Below are 14,811 nucleotides of genomic sequence, written 5' to 3' on the forward strand. Positions count from 1 at the left end.
GAAAGTATCAAGGAACCTGTAAAAAGAAACACCTAAAACTAATATGGGAATTCAGTAAGGTTGCAGGATACAAGACAAATACACAGAAACCAATAATAAGTTCTATATACCAGATATAATTTTAAGTGATTGCAAATGCAATCACTTAAAAAATTAAATACTTAGGTGTATGATTCCGTTTATATGATATTCTGGAAAAGGTGAAATTAAAGGAATGGAAAATAGATCCATGGTTGAGGGAGAGGTCACAGGGGATTTTTGTGAGGAGAAGCAACTCTTCTATATCTTGATTGTGGTGGTGGTTGTTACTAAGTGTATGCATTTGTCAAAACACATACAAGTGCACATAAAAGAGTTAATTCTATTGTATGCAAATATTTTAAAGTGAGTAAAAACAAGAGCCAGGAAGAATTTCAAGGAGGGAAGTGGTAGGTCAGATTTGCACTTAAGCAAGATCACACCTGTTGCCCTGTGGGAGCAGAAGGGGCGAGGCAAGCACGGGAAGGCAGGGGGCTGGTGAGGAGGTTACTGGAGTCATCCAGGTTCAAGACAAGCAGGGTCTGCTCTAGGACTAAAGTAGCCATGGAGACAAGGAAGAGAAAATGCTTTCAATAACTCCTTGTACTATTTTAAGACTGGGAATAGAAAGATGGATTCCAAGAAAGCGGATTTTTTTTAATAGGGGTGTGTGTGCATGTCTGTGTGTGCGTGTGTGTGAGAGAAGGCTCTCATCTAGCAAACCAGTGTGCCAAATGGTAACTTACACATGTGGGTAAAACTGGCGGAGCCACGGGGCGCCTGGGTGGTTCAGGCAGGGGTCCAACCCTTGGTTTTGGCCCAGGTCAGGATTTCAGGGTTGTGAGATCGAGACCTGTAGGCTCTGTGCTGAACGTGGATTCTTTGCCCTCCCTCCCTCTCTCCCTGCTTATGTTCACACTCCCCCTCCCTTTCTCAAATAAATAAATAAATGAAATCTTTAAAAAAAAACAAAATGAAAAAGCCATATGCTTGGGAAAACTGATTTCATGAGATACTGAAGGACCCACGACTAGGGTTTTATCATTTTAGTTCAAATACAAGGTTATTAAACACCAATTAAAAATGAAGTTTTGGGGTCTAAAAACAGTCACCATATCATGCTGGATCATTTACTCCATTTTGCACATACAGAATTTTAACTGCTAAACAGCGGCAGAAGGTTGAGAGGAGCTGTTCCTAAATCTCAAGGCTGTAGGCAACAAAGTGACCCCAAGGGACCTAAGGGAGTGGCCAGGGGCTGGAGGCCAGCTCAGAGAAAGCCAGCAGGGGCGTGCGCTTGCTGGAGGGGGGACGCTGATTCAGGAAGTGTACTGGTCAGCTGCAAAGCCCTGTACCCTAACCTTCTGTAGCAGCTGCTGCTCCCTAAGCTCAGAAACAGATGCTTAATTTGGAGATCAAACTTCCGCTGGGGTGGGGGGCGATGCGAGCTCAGTGGCCCCTCAAACTTTCTACACCAAGAATTCTTTTTATCTTTTCCACCCACCCCCCACTGATCCACACCGTGTTGGGTAGGGTTTTCCTACAGAACTGGATTTAGTAACAATGAATTCTTCAAGAATCAAAGACATTTACAGTTGCCAGCCAAAGCTTTATCCAAGAAACCACTAAATTGATGTGATTAACTGGTTCAACAATATTTATTAAGCAGTAATGGTGGACATGGACCTAGAGCCAGGAGTACAAAGCAGGTGAGGTCCTTGCCCTCTGGGCTAATGGTGGACAACACGTGCAGAGTCACCATCTGCAGAGCATCTGCACAGGAGGAGAGAGGCAAGCGAATTAGGAGGCGGGGAGGGCGGTGTGGGGAGGGGTCAGAGGTGGCTGCCCTGAGCCACAACTTGTGGGATTTGAAGGGTAAATAAGAGTTCCCAGGCAGGTTGGGGTGGGATGGGCTGTAGTCCCCTCTGGAGGGCAGGAACACCACTGAAGTCCTAATCATAATGAATGTAATTCCCTGAGTATGTACTACCATGTGTCCGGCTCCCGGCCGAGCACTTACACACATTAGCTCATTTACTCCTCACTCTGAAGAAGTACTCAGAGATATGGGGGTATTACCCCATTTCACAGGTGAGGAAACCACAGCTTCCCCATGTCCAGTACTTTGCCCAAGGCCCCCCAGCTGGGAAGTGACAGGGTTGGACTCCAGAGCCTACAGCCAGCAGCCCTGCAGGTGTCTCTGGGCAACAATAAGTACGGTATTGCCAGAAAAGTGAGTGTGAGAGAAGGCGCCACAATGTGAGCTTGGCTGTACCCCAGCAATTCTCAGCGTTCAGTCTGGCAAGTGTGTGAGGGGCAGACCACAGTGCAAACCTGAGGAGAGGAGCCCCAGGGGGACTGACTCCACCACAGTTCTATAAATGTGAATGGTCTCCCTGGTCCTTGGGCCCTATTTCATGTAAGTGTCCAATTTCTGTTAGATTTTACAAAATATTGCCTGGACCCCACCCTAACCTGACAGCTTATAAACACCCAGGAGCTCATTGGACACCTTGAGCTCCTCTTGTCGTCCAAGCCTGCCCAGGCTGCGGAGTGAGCCCAGCTCAGACTCACTGGATGGAAATTCGCATAAATTCACTTCCAACCTGTAACTTTTTTTAGTGACCTCCCTCATTTGACCTCCTGCCACATGCATTTGTCACATCTATAGTGTGGTAGAGAAACGGAGGGTGGCTGTGGCCCAGCCCAGGTCATTGGCCACATTTGCATGGAATATTCTCCCTATAAAAGCTTATTTTGGACTGTAGTCATGAAATTGGGGTAACAATTCTTTGAGATGGAATCTACTCCAAAAGGCAAGATACTTAGTTTCTGCCCATACACTGAGGTCTCATGGGTGACCTGTGCTCCCCTCCAGGACACCAACTAAAGGTGTCCATGACAGTGAATGGTCACCCTCAATGTCAGCTGGGCCCTCCGAGGTACATTCACAAGTTGATGGGACTCATGACACTCCATGCTGTCCCAGGTCATAGAGGCAAAGAGGACAGCCCTAAAACTTAAAGAGAGCTTTAGTTTTAGGGAAACAAGGGAGAACAACAAAATGCCTCAGGAATGATAGTTTGAATTCAATGGCTCCTCCTGGTGGCACCAACACAAAATATAAATAGGTTCTCAGTGGCTTTACATAGATTGTGGGTGATTGATTCATGGCAGGCTATTAGGGAAGTTCAGGACAGCCAGGCTATTTTGAGGCCAGGCTCTGGGAAGACGCCCTCTCGCGCCCATGAACCATTCCCTTGGCACTGCCCTCAGAGAGAAGCGCCGGCCTGTGCAGCCCACAGTCTGACTCAGGGCAGCATTTCCCAAGTCCTTTCCTTTTAAGGCCGTCAGGGACCCGAGTCACCGCCGCCAGCAGGGAGCAGGCATGGCAGCTGGAGTGTGAGGAGTCATCACTACGAATAGCTTGACTCTGAAGTTTCTAAAAGGGAATCTGGACCACCTGAGCCTCCCAGAAGAGGTAACAGTCATACTTACCCTGTTGCCATTTGTGCCCAGGCAGAGCCATGTACAGAAGCTGGAACATGAAGGGCATTTTGTCAGACATTTCAGCAGGTTAAATGTATCCCACAGCTGTCACTGAGGCGCTGTCCCAGAAATAGTCCCAACACGGGCTAATACAAATAATGGCAGAGCTGAGATGAGACTAACAGGCCTTATTACCACCACCCCTTAGGAATAAAACATATAAATAAAGGTGTTAACCAAAAGCAAGCTCAGGAAACACAGTGTTGAATAGAGGGGCTGAACTGTAAGAGGACTCACAAGAGCAGCCAAGTGGATCAGATAGGCTGGAAAGTCTGCTATTTGAGAAAGCAAGTGACTTTTTTTTAAATTTTATTTTATTATGTTAGGTTAAAGTGACATTTATATTATTGACACCGAGCAGGGTAACAAGATAGAGTAGAAACCATGTTTAAGAGCAAAAAGCAAGAAACCTTGGAAGGAAAGGCGCTGCTGGGAAGCAGCAGCTGAAGGGCTTCCTGTGTAGCGCGGGGGACTGGCGCAGCGAGGAACTGCTCCTGCAGAGGCCGAGTGCCCACCCCCGGCCCCCCTCCCCCACGTGGGAAGGGGCATCCGCCCTGCCTGTGGGGGGTGCCACCTAAGAAGGAACTGAAGGCTATCTTATCATGGCATAAACTGAAAAATCAGTAATACTCTGAGATATGTGTCATATCACAAAAAGATATCTACACAGTACACAAAAGCACTTGTTAAAATGAAGATAATGGAAAGTTGAATACTTCAGTAAGTCACTACAGCAGGAAGAGGGGCTGTTTTTCAGTCCTGCCTGTATGTTCACTACGAGATCTTTCAGAAAGCCTGGTAAACTCAGCAGCTGGAGAGAACAGGTCTTATGTTCCAATATTAAGAACAAACATATGTGCTCCTCTCGTTTCTGTGATGTCCCTTCGGTCCTGGGCTTTTGAATCCTCCCCCTCCTTGGCTGAGCCACCCTACTAAGGGGTCAGGGTCTCCTGAGTAGTGCTGGAAACTTGTTGATCCATTTCTGCCAAAATTGCCTGGAAAAGCGACCAGTGGCCCAGGTACACTGGTGCATTAGTTTAATAGAAACATCTGATTTGCTTATCTAAGCAATAGTTAAGACTCATAAACATCTATTGCTCTGTTAGTGGAAAATTGAACTGAATCTGTTCAAGCCTCTAAATCTACCAATTTATAAGAAAAGACATTTATAGAAACTACAGAATTGCAATCAGTAATGTCCAGAGAGCAGGGAAGTCGGCAGGACAAACCACCCGGCCTCTATGACATCTAAATTTCAAGCAAATGAGAGAGAGAGATGTATTTCGCTCCCGACTTGAATGAACTATAAGTAGACATTTATGAGACAATCAAGGAAATTTGAACATAGACTGGAAATTTGATTAAGGAATCACAGTTAATTTTTAAAGGTATGATTGTGATACTGTGATTATATTTTAATATATGGTCATTATCTTTTCATCTTTTACAGGGCTGAAATATTTACAGATGAAGATTTATAGGATTTCTGAGATTTGCTTCAAAATAATCTGGGGGGTGGGGAGGATGAAATGAGGCCATGAGGGGTTCCTGAAGTGGGTGAGGGGCACATAAGGCTTCACTGTACTGGTCTCCCAACTTCCTGTGTGAAATGTTCCATAATAAAATCCATGGATGGAAAACACAGCCTGCACTTCATAATAAACCAAAGCATGCAGTCACTTCAGATCATAAACAAAGATAAGACCTTGCCCTCTAAGAAATTCCCTGATTTAGGACAGACACATAAGCACCCATGCCCACAGCAATGGCAAGTGTCAGAATGAGAGCTGTTGAAGTATCAGGAGGGCCTAGCTCCAAACTGGGTATAAACTTTGAGCCACTGGACAGCTACTTAGGTTTTCTCTACTGTAAAATTCCAAAATTATTTTTCTTATAGCATTATGAGGGACACAGAACGATGGAAATTTATTACAGGGATAAGAGAAAGTAAAAGTTGGGGCGCCTGGGTGGCTCAGTCGTTAAGCGTCTGCCTTCCACTCAGGTCATGATCCGGGGTCCTGGGATCGAGCCCCGCGTCGGGCTCCCTGCTCGGTGGGAAGCCTGCTTCTCCCTCTCCCACTCCCCCTGCTGTGTTCCCTCTCTCGCTGTCTCTCTCTCTGTCAAATAAATAAAATCTTTAAAAAAAAAAGAGAGAAAGTAAAAGTGCCTCCAAACCTACACCAAACTTCCTGATAAGTTTTGACTGGTAAATGTTTCTGTCCAATTTGTGAAAACTGTAAGAAGGAATGTGACATTACTCCAAGCTTCCAATGGAGTAATTTCTGAGGGAAATTCTCCACCCTTCAGTATCATTTGCCTTGTCGGAATTTTGTAATGTGCGTAAAAGTTAAAACTCCTTTCACCTTCATGAAGCCCAAGGGAAGTCATAATTCTCTGTGGTTTTCTCCAGACAACCCAAAGACTTTGTGCACATCTGTCTAGAAAGTCTGGGGTCTCAGGGGCACCTGGGTGGCTCAGTTGGTTGACCGTCCAATTCTTGGTTTTGGCTCAGGTCATGATCTGGGGGCCATGAGATCAAGCCCCCACGGAGTCTGCTTGAGATTCTCTCTCCCCCTCCCTCCACCCCTCCCCACAAGCACACACGTGCTCTCTAAATAAATAAATAAATAAAATCTTAAAAAATAATGAAATAAAAAGCCTGGGGTTTCAGTTTCACAGTCCAGCAGACAGTTCCTCTGGCCAAGCCACCATCTAGCTGTTCAACAGCCTTTACACACAGTAGGCAGCACCAGCTGGGCTCATGCCCCTTGTGGAGGGCAAGTCAACACACCTCCTCCCAACCTTGTCCATGCATTGCCTAAAGATATTTGTGGCTTATGGAGACAGTACTCACTTTATTTCTTACTAATTAGGAGATGATCAGGTATATGTATTGATGTCATCATGGCTGGTTAAAAGTGAGATACTCTGTCAAACTGATTTTTTACTAACTCAAACCAAGTTACCCCTTAGATCTTTTTTCTATTAAGTTGATTACTATGTTGCAGCTGCAATCAAAATAAAATATTTTGAGAAGTTTGGCAAAAAGGGAAGAGGAGTGGGGCACCTGGCTTGGCTCAGTCAATGGAGCATGCTATTCTCCATCTCAGGGTCCTGAGATCGAGCCCCAGGTTCAGCATAGAGATTCCTTTAAAAAAAAAAAAAAGGCAGGGGAGAGGGGAGAAGAGTTATTAAACCAGGATTCTAAATTACAAAGCTTTGTCCTAAAATTAAAGATAAATAAATAAAGAAGTCCATTATGGAGGTCTATAAAATAAAGAAGACCACACATATCAGGCTACCCTGCTGTGTTAATGTGGGTGTTTCTTCTTCTGAGTTATGACACTCATTTTGTCACACACCGTAGTGTGACACACAAACGTGCTGCGTTTCAGTCTGTCCTGATATTCTGCCATGTTGCTTACAAGGACGTCATAGTTACCACTTTTTTTTTTTAAGATTTTATTTAGTTATTTGACAGAGACACAGCGAGAGAGGGAACACAAGCAGGGGGAGTGGGAGAGGGAGAAGCAGGCTTCCCGCGGAGCAGGGAGCCCAATGCGGGGCTCGATCCCAGGACCCTGGGATCATGACCCGAGCCGAAGGCAGACGCTGAACGACTGAGCCCCCCAGACGCCCCCATAGTTACCACTTTTAATGGCAGGATAATATCCTATGTACTGAGTATTTCAAAAACTGCCTAGCCATTTCCCAATTGTGGGTTATTTAAGGAATTTGAAACTAAAACGCCCCCTCTTGTGACAAGGTTTTTATTTACCCAGATGTGCTGCACGTCGCCGCCAGCGACAGCGCTGCTAACTGATGGGCCCCACGCAGTCTGTGTCCTGCCCTTTCGTCAAAGAGCACCCGGAGCACAGCGGGGAGCCTAAGGCAAGGAGCGGTTTCAGTGTCAAGACTGCAATCTCCTCTGCTCCACTTCTGTCTCAGAAAGAATCAGAAACATCGTCTCATTTCCGTTCAGCTGGAGGAAATTCCTTCCCCAGATACCTGCCCTACCCACCCCACCCCCAAGACCCCTGCCTGCTTTGTCTTTCTCCCCAGCACTCACCACCTGGTAAGTACAACACCCTGAACTCTGTGAGATACACTTTCTCTTGTGCTGACTGTCACTTTCCCCATATAACACGGGCTTCCTGACAGGAGGTTTGGAGTCCGTTCTGTTCAGGTCCGCACCCCAGGGCCTGGCACAGAGACGGTACTAGGCTGGTATTTAGGGAACAGATGTGTGTTGCAAGCTCATCCCCAGGACCCTCCCTTCCCTGGCTTGTTCTCGTTATCAAGTCTCCGTTTGCATGTCACCTCCTCCATAACCCTCTGAAGTAGACACTCTGTTACCTCACAATTTTGGTTTTCCTCATAGACAACTGAAGTGTTCTGGCTATTTGCTATCTACCTCAAGAGAGCAGGGACTTCATATTTCTATTCACAGCTATGTCCCCAGGACTTAGTGACTGGAACACAACAGGAGCTTGAAGACTATGGTCAAAATAATGGATAGATTGAGCACAGTGAGTGTCTCAACAAATATCCTAACCCCACCTCTAAATAAACAACATAAATAAGCAAATTCTGATTTCTCAGAAAGATCATACTTTAGTGTCTATGCTCTCATAATGTATCAATATCAGCCCTAATGCTGACTTACATTCTTTTGAGAGCCTACAGAAAGGATTGTTGCAAAGCACACGGGCTCCTCAACACTACCCAGGTCATCCCTGGCCCTGTTCTTGTCCCATGTGCCCTTCCAGGCCCACATCTTCCCTCAGAAATGCTGGCCTTGCTAGTGTTGTTGTAAATAGCTTTCACAGGGAAACCACGAATGGGGAGGAAATACTTTATGACATGTAAGGCTTTCAGAGTCTCGGTGTCCAGGAACAAGACTTCCCTAAGCCTGACAAGGTTTCAGAGAAACTCTAAAGAGCAGCGCTCCAAGGAAGCAGGAAGAACAGAGCTGGTACAGTCCAATAGGTCGGCTTCCTGAGAAGGTCACCAACATCTTGGTATTTGTAGATGATTATTCTTAAAATTGTAAATGAGAAGAAAAGCAGCAACACCAACACAGATGGACCAGCAGTGTCCTCACCTTCTAGGCCACTCCTGTGGTTCTCAACAATCAATTCTAATAGTAAATCAAAAACTGCCAATATGAGAGTCAAGAACATAAAGGAAACCAGAATCCAGTTGTAGCTTTTGAAATAATTAAAAATAAACATTTAGAAAGAAAAACAAAATTAAATAGGGACTTCTAACAAGTCTCTTACAACTGTTAATATTTCAAAGGCAGGCTTAAGTTCAAATATTTGGTCAGATCCTATATTATAGCATGTTTCAAACTTTGGTGTAGGAAATACAGTCATTATAATTAAGGACTTTCCGTTTATCTCCAAGTAGGGTAGGCCTATCTTGGACTTACTTGATTTCTATTCCGAGCAAAAGAGAAAAAAGGCAGAATTACCCATGAGACACAAGAAAGATACATTTACCTCTTGCCAGTGGTAAATGAAAGCAGTACAGACCATATCCTTTTGAGTCAAAGGCATTGAGTTAAACATGAGAAAAGCAAGTATTCTCTTGGGAGACAAACCGTAAGAGACTCTTAACCTACAGAGATCACGCTGAGGGTTTGCTGGAAGGGAGGTGGGCAGGGGGATGGGCTCGATGGGGGATGGGCATTAAGGTGGGCACTTGTTGGGATGAGCACTGGGTGTTGTATGTGGGTGATGAATCACTGGATTCTGCTCCTGAAACCAGTGCTGCAGTGTATGTTAACTAACTTGAATTTAAATTAAAAAAAAAACAAGTCTTGTCTTGCATTTTCTTGGGGTGTAGCAGAACGCTACATGAAGCAAGCAGTCTGCTTGCTGGACTCAGAACTTCGTTAATCAGAGATTAAGCCTCATGATTTGTGGATAAATTCGACTCTAGCATCTATACAAAACCCTCAACCAAGAATCTCAATGGCATTCATAGACTTGAGTCCTTAGCTCTTCGTATGATCAAGATTCATTTGAAAGGAATTTACCAAAGTACAAGAAACAAGAGGACTTGCTGGTAGAAAACGAAGAAAATCCAGAGAGAGAGAGACCAGTAGAATCAAATGAATACTGAGTCTTAATCTCATCTCTGCTGCCAGTCAGTTGCCTGAGAAAACCCCATAAATTTCTCTGCTTCCAAAGAAATTGTTTTGATTTTTGTCTCTCCAAACCACAACCCTTCTCCCCCCTTTCTCTCTTTCTCCTCCCACCTCATTACCCCCATCCCATGCACACACCCAGGATCTCCAACATAGATTACCACTTACCAACTTTTTGGTTTATCCCCTCTAGTGTAGATTACTACCATTTTGCTGGGTTTACCCCCTGTCCTTTCCACTTTGATATGAGGATGATCTGAGATTTAGAACACCAACAAGGCATCCCTCTTTCCAGGTATGAAAGAGGATTTACAGTTAGGCTCAGGGCTCCTTCAAAAGCTCAGCAAAGTCTGTGCACTGGCAGAGCATGGGCCCGCAACCTGCTTCTTTACAGATCAGATCTACGGCGGGTTGGCTAGCCTGGGCAAGCCAACACTGCCATCTGGCGGCCCCTGAGAGAGTGACCTCCGTTGAAGAACGTGGGTCGGACCTCTTCCCTGGACCACAGCCAACTCCTCTTCCAACTCCACAAGCTTCCAGCAGAATGCTCTCCAGAAGCAGCTCACCACAGAAGAGGCACAAGTTGTAGGTCTGCCTGAGGACAAAGTGGTATGAGATCACACTCTAAATCACCTATACTTCCTAAGTCAGCCCCATGAACATCAATCCACACCCCCATGTTGTGTTTTGAACATCTATTTATTTCAATGAGAGAGAGAAAGAGAGCGAGCATGCAGGGGGGAAAGACAGAGAGAGAATCTCAAGCAGACTCCCCATTCAGTGCGGAGCCTGACGTGGGGCTCAATCTCAGGACCCTGAGATGAGACCTGAGCCAAAACCAAGAGTCGGACGCTTATCCAACTGCACCACCCAGGCGCACCCCCCATGTTGTGTTTTGAATGATTTTCCTATTATCGAAGAAATGCTTTTCCAAGATGATTCCAAGCTCCAAGAAGCCACTCAGACACTAATCTGGTGCTACAGGACAGAGGACAGCACATGCCTGGGAAGCACCTTCAAGACAGAGACAATAACCTGTTCAGAGAGGGTGATCATGGCCCAGGCGGGAGGGTCGCTCCCTTCGCTGGACATACCCAGACTCATCACCTCCAAAATGCACACACATGCTCTGAGCCCTTCCCTGTCGAAGACAGAAAAGAAGCCCCAGGATGTTAATAGACAAACCCTAGTGATCCTGTGGGTGAAACTTCCCTTCAAACCATTTTCATATCCTCTGTCCTGGTGAAAAACGAGCTAACTAGCAGAATACAGGAATGAGGTTCCTGTAACTCCAAGTCACCTTGCCTTCAGGCTCCAGCAGCAGTCCAAATTACCCATGGAACGAGCTGCCACCACCTCTGTAGATGCAACAACATGGGAAGGAACCTGAAGCTCCTTCCCAAGTTTAGGTGGGGCCTGCTGCTGGGAACCCTGGAGGAGGGCTGGCAGGTGAGGGAGGTGAGGCATCAGCCGTCCTGCTTCTGTGCCCACCTGGAGGGGGCATGGGCAGTGCCTGCGCTCACAGCACCTTCAGCTCCTGCCTCACTCTGGCTTTTCCCCAGCTGCTGGGCCAGGTGCAGGTTTAGCCTGGTCCCTTGTCTCCATCACTGAAGTGGGCTGTCTGGAGGTAGTGAGGCTGGCACAAGTGTCCTCATGGCCCCAAGTCACAAATTCCAGTGTTCCTCAACCCCCATTTCACACCTGTCATCCCTTCCCAACAGTCTGCACTGTGGATTTTAGGCTCCAGCACCACACACAGACCAGATCCAGCTCCTCTTAAACGTACCAGGTCAAACCCTATAATAATTCCCTTATTATTTGTCTCCTACAAGTTGTTTCCCTGATTGAACCTGTCTGAAGAGGAGTTAAGGGGGTTTTTTAAATTGTGTATGCATCACCGGGGTATTAGATTTAAAATATTTTTAGGGCTCAGTTCAGAGACTACAGCATGTCTGGGGTACGCCCAGGAATTAGTTTCTAACCAGTGTTCTATGTAATTCTGATACAGGACATTCCACCAGTCATACTCTGAAAGTCACAAATAGAGGGAATGCAGACCTCAAGTCAGAAAGCAAATTAGTAAATGCTGTTGGCCATGAAGGGCGCTTCTAGGTATTAGGTACAGAAAGGCAGGGTCAAGACATTTTGGTAATAAGGACACTGTCCTGGTAACTGGTCCATAGTCCTCTCAAGTAGGCTTGCAGTTGGTCTCACAGCCTGTTTTTTCTTTCTTCGAGCAGAAAACGAGGTTGTGTGTGAATCAGGGAGGCCTAAGTGGCACCTGCCAGTCACAGGCTCAGTTGAGCCAGCACAGCCCCACTGGGGAGTTCCAGACTTCAGAAAAATATTTCTGCCCTTTCTGATTATTAAAGAAAAAATGAACAGGGGCGCCTGGGTGGCTCAGTCATTGGCGTCTGCCTTCGGCTCAGGTCATGATCCCAGGGTCTTGGGATCGAGCCCCGCGTCGGGCTCCCTGCTCCACAGGAAGCCTGCTTCTCCCTCTCCCACTCTCCCTGCTTGTGTTCCCTCTTTCACTGTGTCTCTGTCAAATAAATAAAATCTTTAAAAGAAAAAGAACAGACACATACACAGCATTCCAATTCAGTGTGTGTAAATCAAGTGACAGTTAACACATCCATAGAGTAAGCACTGGTTTCCCAGCATTTCTAGTAGCATCAAATTCTCAATCCCTTTCATTCTGTGCAGCAGGTGCAGCAGGCAGAAATGTAAATCTGACATATGAAGGGAAGTCTTAACGTAATGGCCATTTTTCAACCAAAAACCAAAGGCTAACCAGAAATTAAACTTCTAATCTACCAAAGTGCTAAAGGGCTGCCTTTTTCAGGACAGGAACTGTGGTTAAATGATCTATAAAAGCCACCCAAATAACTAGAGTCAGAGCCAGCTCTGAAAGGACCCACATGACAGTGTGTCCTGGACAAGGCGGTACTGACTCCAGCCTCCTGCAGGTGACAGGCCTACAGATGAGACCACACCCAAGGTCTAGAGAGACACCAGGTTACAAGAATTCACACCTGAAGCTGAGAAAGAGACATCATGAATTTGTAAAACTTCCCTACCAATCTTTGGAGGTGGGGACCTTATAGAAAACTCTAGGATGATTTATGTAATGTTTAAATAGAAAGTTGAATCCCAAAATCAATGGAACATCCTTTGAAAAAAATATATACCTAGTTTATAAAATTGTAATGATTAACTTAATGTCAACTTTCCCAGGTCACAGGGTGCCCAGGTATCTAGCTAAATATTATTTTGGGGTATCTGCGGTGAGATTAGCATTTGAATTGGTGCACTGAGTAAAGCAGGTTGCCCCTCCCAGTGTGGGCATCATCTAATCTGCTGGGGACATGAATAGAAAAGGTACAAAGGAAAATGTGCTCTCTGCCCAAACGATGAGTTGGGACTTAAGTCTTCTCCTGTCCTTGAAGACAGGGCCTTACACATCCTCTCCCGGGTCTCCAGCTTTCAGGTGACAGATCAATGAACTTCTCAGCAAATTTTAAAATACCTATCTTGGGGCACCTGGGTGGCTCAGTCGTTAGGCGTCTGCCTTCGGCTCAGGTCATGATCCCAGGGTCCTGGGATCGAGCCCCGCATCGGGCTCCCTGCTCCGTGGGAAGCCTGCTTCTCCCTCTTCCACTCACCCTGCTTGTGTTCCCTCTCTCACTGTGTCTCTGTCAAATAAATAAAATCTTTAAAAAAAATAAAATACACATCTCTTAGGGTTTGATAATTTTAATTTAATTAACGGGAGGCCAACAGGAAAACCCCACTGTTATTAATATGCCACAAAACCAATCACACCCTCTAGGTCACACTGTTATCATCTGACTTGTTCAACATCAAGGAAATTGCTCCAACATTTTACGGAGTGGAGATAAAATGTATTTTTTTTTTTTAAGATTTTTATTTATTTATTTGAGAGAGCGAGAATGAGAGACAGAGAGAGCACATGAGATGGGGGAGGGTTGGAGGGAGAAGCAGACTCCCCGCTGAGCGGGGAGCCCGATGCGGGACTCAATCCCGGGACTCCAGGATCATGACCTGAGCCGAAGGCAGTCGCTTAACTGACTGAGCCACCCAGGCACCCAATAAAATGTATTTAATAGTCCTAAAACAGAAACTACTTTAGCTCTATCAAAATTTACGTCTTGAGTATTTTTTTTAAAGATTTTATTTATTTATTCGACAGATAGAGAGACAGCACAAGCAGGCAAAGCGGCAGGCAGAGGGAGAGGGAGAAACAGGCTCTCCGCCGAGCAGGGAGCTGGACGTGGGGCTCGATCCCAGGACCCTGGGACCACGACCCGAGCCGAAGGCAGCCACTTAACCAACTGAGCCACCCAGGCGCCCTTGAGTATTTTTTAAGTAAGCTCCACCCCACATGGAGCCCAACACAAGGCTCAATCTCACGACCCTGAGATCAAGACCTGAGCTGAGATCAAGAATCAGACGCTTAACCAACTGGGCCACCCAGGAGCCCTCGGACTTAATATTCTTCAAGTGTTTATAAAAATTTTTCCTGCTGATGTCTGGCTAAAGCCGAAAGGGCTATTTCCTTTTGTGATTTTCTTCTATTCTGGTTGATGTGAACATTTTCCTCCCAACAGCCATTCCAGACTGCTTAGTAACTCCAAGGGTGAGAAATTTTAAGGCAGTCCATTCACATTCGTTAATGAAACTGAGTTAAAGTTAAAAGTGGTAATACTCCACCCTTCAGTATAAGCTGGGTGGACTTAATAAATTCCAAAAACGCTCTTCCTAAGATGGGCTGGCAGTCATGCAATGAGAAGCTGACCTACACAGTCATCCTTTCCAGATAAATTTCTTGCTCATAAATATAAGGAAAAGGGGCGCCTGGGTGGATCGGTCAGTTAAGCGTCTGCCTTCGGCTCAGGTCATGATCCCAGGGTCCCACATGGGGCTCCCTGCTCAGTGGGGAGTCTGCTTCTCTCTCTCCCCCTGCTCATGCTCTCTCTCTCTCTTTCAAATAAATAAAATCTTAAAAAAAAGAAGAAAGAAAAAAGGAAAGAAAATGAAAGGAAAAAGAAATTCTACTTTCTAGATCT

Source organism: Callorhinus ursinus, unplaced genomic scaffold, assembly GCF_003265705.2.
Source record: "Callorhinus ursinus isolate GAN/ISIS: 27379988/994484 unplaced genomic scaffold, GSC_fseal_2.0 scaffold6, whole genome shotgun sequence".
Classification (NCBI taxonomy): domain Eukaryota; kingdom Metazoa; phylum Chordata; class Mammalia; order Carnivora; family Otariidae; genus Callorhinus; species Callorhinus ursinus.